This window comes from Rhincodon typus, chromosome 8, assembly GCF_021869965.1.
Source record: "Rhincodon typus isolate 14 chromosome 8, sRhiTyp1.1, whole genome shotgun sequence".
NCBI classification, from domain to species: Eukaryota; Metazoa; Chordata; class Chondrichthyes; order Orectolobiformes; family Rhincodontidae; genus Rhincodon; species Rhincodon typus.
Window position 1 is genome coordinate 91,642,025 of NC_063339.1, and position 5,154 is coordinate 91,647,178.

Consider the following 5,154-nt stretch of genomic DNA (forward strand, 5'->3'; position numbering starts at 1 on the left):
GAAGAATTCTACAGATTTGTTACTCTCTGAATGGGAGAACATCCCCCTCATCTCTGTATTAAATGGGCAACACCTTCCCCTGAGATTACGCACCCGGGTGTAAATCAGAGCACAGCAAACCCCCAAAGTTAGTTATGAACTCCATGGCACATCCAGCGCCAATTGTGAGTATTTGAAACAGTTTCGTTTTTGACCGATGGTTAAACAAACTGCCCTGATTTGCACATTAGATTGTCCAATGAAGAATCTGCTTCAAAAGTACTCCATTGGTTGTGATTGAGATAGTGGTGAAAGGCGCTTTCAAAATACAAAAAATACAAATCTTTCTTTCTCAATCCATTGATCTATTAATCTCTTTGCTCATAAAAATGGATTCTTCCCATTTACTCTATTTCTCAATAATGTAGTTCAATTCAATCTCCGTTCTGATCAAGTACAGTTTGACAAGAAATATAAGGGTTGTGGCACGGACAAGACAAGCCGAATGCTCCTCTTTCCTTTTGAACCCATTCCATGAGAAATGTAAAAGGTTAGCTTCACCCCTGTAGTCGTGGCCGAGTGGTTAAGGCGATGCATTAGAAATCCGTTGGGGTTTCCCCGCGCAGGTTCGAGTCCTGTCGACTACGTTCCCTAAACATGTATGTGTTTTTTCAAATAATCTTCTGATCAATGAGTTATTGCTCAAACTCGAGAAAATCCGTCTCACGACGCCACCGGAGAGTCTGATCATTTATTGACATTCAGAGAACACGCGTTCTGAACAAGAAACTTACCAGACTCAAAACTTCAGCTCTGTTTCTCTTTCTACAGGTACCACGAAACGTGTTGAGTTTCTGCAGTATTCTCTGTGTTTTATCGACATAAATGGTTTTGCATTAAATATCTTGAATTGCAGTCCTCTGGTAACTGACCCTGGTCAGCGTCTACAGTTTCTCCCGACAATCACCCCGCCTATTCCCGCCACTCCCTCCCCCACTGCTGTGAACACCACCAGGAAATCTCTGGTTAAATTTTTTGCTCCAAAGAGAACATTTCCGATGTCGGGAATCACTCCATTAAACAAGATTTCCTCATCCCTGCACATGTTGCAAGGCGGAGGATTGGGAAGAGATTTTGGGAAAATATTAACAGTTGGAAGTGGGGGGTGGGGCGATGTTAAGGAAGCAAAACAGAAAACCCAGTCTCCAGCTTTTTGATTCTTTAGAAACTGTTGGAAACCGGAATCACAGGAGAATGAAGAGTGAAATTTCCGACTGAGCGCAAACAGTCAAGACACCTGCCCCTTCTTTTAAAGGCTGGGACATTGACTCTGATGTCCTCGGGACATGAACTGACTTGTGACATTGAAAGGATTCTCGTTCCTGCACATCAGGAATTCAAATCTCATCTCGGCTACGGGACAATGAGACAAACAAAAACTGCTGTAGAAACTCAGCAGGTTTGGCAGTCCCTGTGGGATAAAACAGAGTTCTGAAACGTTGACACTGATTCTCTGCCAGATCTGCTGAGCTTTTCCCGAAATTTATGTTTTTGTTTTTAAATGAATGTTTATCCCATCTGTTGGGATGAAACAGCTGGATCTACCATGCACTGAATTTAACCCTTCAGAAATCTGAGAAGTGATTGGATTCAAACAAACCGAGTCATGATTCACTCTTCCTCAGCTCCACACAGAGAGAGAGGGAGAGAGACCTGGAAAGCAGAGCTCAGCGCTGCGACGTATATAGTCGTGGCCGAGTGGTTAAGGCGATGGACTGCAAATCAATTGGCTATTCCTGCGCTATTTGAATACCGCCAACAACGGTTGAGAGCTGAAAGGGATTTGCTCATTGTATTCTTGTTTGGGAAAGGTATTACAGGAGAGGTGGCCGACGAACATTTCGGTTAAGAGGGACATATGCCAATCACTGCCTGTTCGAGAGCAAGAAGCATAAAACCTCACACGATTTAAGGTGATGCAGTGATTGGTTTGACGAGTTTTCGAAATTGAAAGTTGCACGTGAGCAGCCTGTGAGACTATTTCAGCTCACTGTCCATTTTATATCCCAGCTCACGGAAACAGTTCTCATTGTCCGGAGAAGTTGCTTGTGTTCCACCTAAAGCTGCCTTTTATCGCTGAAGCTTGTGGCTGGGGACGGAGAGCGGACGTCAAGCACATGGAGCAGGTATAATCCTGAGGTCTCTGTCACTCTCGGGGATGTGCACCTGTGTCTCCCTCTGTGGGTGAAAATGAGGATGAGTTCCTCAAGGGGGTATTAACACAGTTTTACCATCTCAAACTTCAGGCCCATTTATTGTGTTATTTGACATCACAGGGATAAATGCATTGACATTTGCCTTCGTAAAGTCAAGCACACAAGGCTATGGGCGAAATGCTGGAAACTGGGACTAGAATGGATGGAGGTTTGATGAGCTGCACTGAAATGATGGGCCAAATGGTCTTTTTCCACACTGTTAAAAACTCAGAGACGGAGAAACTGATCTGCAGCGAATATGATCAGAAATGAAAACGGAAAAGCAGTGTCATTCCGAAAAGACACGAGCTGTTCTGTTGTATTTCTTGATGGTCCAGTGGTTAGGATTGAACGCTTTCAGTGCTGTAGCCTAGGTTCAATTCCCAGTCAGGGGATAGAGGTTCTGTTACGCTAATTCATCGTGGTGCCAGCAGTTCTGACTGTACAGGAGCTAGTAGCTGATTTCATTTGTCCCAAACGTTGTGTAGGTTCACTGAAAATAAAGAACTGAGGCAATCTGACACAAAACAGAATTTGGTAGAGAAACTCAGCAGGCTTGGGAGCATCTTTGGAGAGAAACAGAGCTGAGGTTTCAGATCCAGTGACCATTCATCCCTACTCGGTGAATTATGCATTTCTATGTTATAATGTCGGGAGAAATTATTCGCTTTGTCTGTCGAAACGACGTATTTATCAAATTCACTCTGTCATTAGCTTACTCACGCCAACTTTACAACTTTAAAAGGACTTCATCAGCTGTAATGCTGCTTCCGTTGCCATGAGGTGCTGAAAAGCTCTGCTTAAATGGTTGCCTTTTTCTTTTCTTTTCTGTCAGTTAGCAGCCATGTGAAATGGAGAATTGTCCTTTCAGTGTCGACCACAATATGTGTCTCTATTTGTCTCTCTTTGACTCCGTGTATCCACCTCTCCCTTTTTCACGTTCTCCGACACTCCATTGTCCACAACCCCATTTCCCATTTCTGCTGTTTGAAAAGTCTGAAATTCGGATACACTTTGAGAGTGGAGTGTCTAGTACTGGGCTCACATTCCTTGGATAATGTGTCTGTCTGTTATGACTGAGGTGAGGAGTCATTTCTGGTCTCAAAAGATTGTGAATCTTCAGAATTCAAAATAGAATTCCTAACCCACCAGAAAAAAAAAACAATGCCACCACAATTATAGTATTAGAGCGATGTCTTTACTGTTGGTTTAAAAATGAATGAGGGTGATCTTTTCAAAGAGCAGAAATGGGGAATGAGGGATGTGGACATGGAGTGTCGGAGAGTGTGAAAGGGGGTGAGGTGGATACACAGAGTCAAAGAGAGACAAATGGAGACACATATTGTGGTAGACACAGAAAGGACCAATTCTTCATTCGAAATGGCTGCTAACTGACAGAAAGGAAAAGAAAAATATCTGTGCCATTACCACAACATTCCCCGGTAAGGCTACAGTTTATCCAGCCTCACCTCGTTTTTCCGACCAAACTGTGAATGAAGGGATGAGAATACAAGAAAAGGAGAAGCAGAAGTGCTTGTGGAACAGCAGAAAGGAACTTCATGGTGAATCGAGCAGACAAAGAGGAGACACAGAAGCAGCCTCCTGACGACAAATGTGTTTTCTTTGCCAGTAAAACTCACGGCTTCACAAATCAGGGACCTTGAAGTGAAGAAGTGATGGTGATTATCTTTGTTGGTTGTTCACGCTGTGAATGTTACCGTTCTTGTTCATGTCCGTGCTAACACCACAACTCGACTGCATGTAAGCATCACACATAAACCGGTGATAGGTTCTGAAAACTGAAAGGCCTCCAGCTGCGCAATGAGGCTGACTCCCTGCATTAGGAGCTTTTGCAGAGCCTAATGTTAACAATTTCTGTTTTGCAATTGGTCAGTGCATTCGGATATTGAGAGAAAGACTGGTGTTTTGAGACTACCCAGGAATGCAGCCTCTTTTCTTTTCAGTTGTTTCAGCGGTGGGAGTCCGGGAGGAAGCGCGAGGGCAGCCTGGGAAAGTGAGCTTTTCGATTATAAAAGTCTTACCTCGCGTGACTCCATTTTTGGACTAAGTGAGGTAATATATTTGGGCGGTTGCTTTACCCGAAACACTACATAGGTAGTGTCTCCCACCCATCCTCCTCCTCTAACCAAAAAAAAAGGTTCTGAGCGCTGATTTGGTAAGGCTCCAAGTATTTTTTTTTAATTTGTCTGTTTGGGAATTCAGAACAGTGGGAATGGATGTTAGGGCAGTTGTATGCTCCTCCTGTAGAATGTGGGAGGTAAGGGTCACCACTAGTGTCCCCACTGACTTCATCTGCGGGAAGTGTACCCAACTCCAACTCCTCGGAAACCGTGTTAGGGAACTGGAGCTGGAGCTGGATGAACTTCGGATCATTCGGGAGGCTGAGAGGGTAATTGAGAGGAGTTACGGGGAGGTAGTCACACCTCAGGTACAGGAAAAAAGCAGATGGGTTTCAGTCAGGGGACGGAAAGGGAACAGGCAGACAGTGCAGTGATCCCCTGTGGCCATTCCCCTCAAAAACAAGTATACCGTTTTGGATACTGTTGGGGGGGACGACTTACCAGGGGTAAGCCATGGGCTACAGGTCTCTGGCACAGAGTCTGTCCCTGTTGCTCAGAAGGGAAAGGGGGAGAGGAAGAGAGCATTAGTCATTGGGGACTCCATAGTTAGGGGGACAGATAGGAGATTCTGTGGGAACGAGAGAGACTCGCGGTTGGTGTGTTGCCTCCCAGGTGCCAGGGTCCGTGATGTCTCGGATCGTGTTTTCGGGATCCTTAAGTGGGAGGGGGAGCAGCCCCAAGTCGTGGTCGACATGGGCACCAACGATATCAGTCGGAAAAGGGATGGGGACATAAGGCAGAAATTCAAGGAGCTCGGGTGGAAGCTCAGAGCTAGAACA

The 5,154-nt window shown here is 45.0% G+C and overlaps 1 non-coding gene across 1 annotated transcript; it reads left to right on the forward strand.

Moving 5' to 3' along the window:
* The first annotated feature begins 544 nt into the window (after positions 1-544).
* On the forward strand, positions 545-626 carry trnas-aga. The gene has a single exon. It is a non-coding gene; the product is annotated as a tRNA-Ser (tRNA).
* The last annotated feature ends 4,528 nt before the right edge of the window (positions 627-5,154 follow it).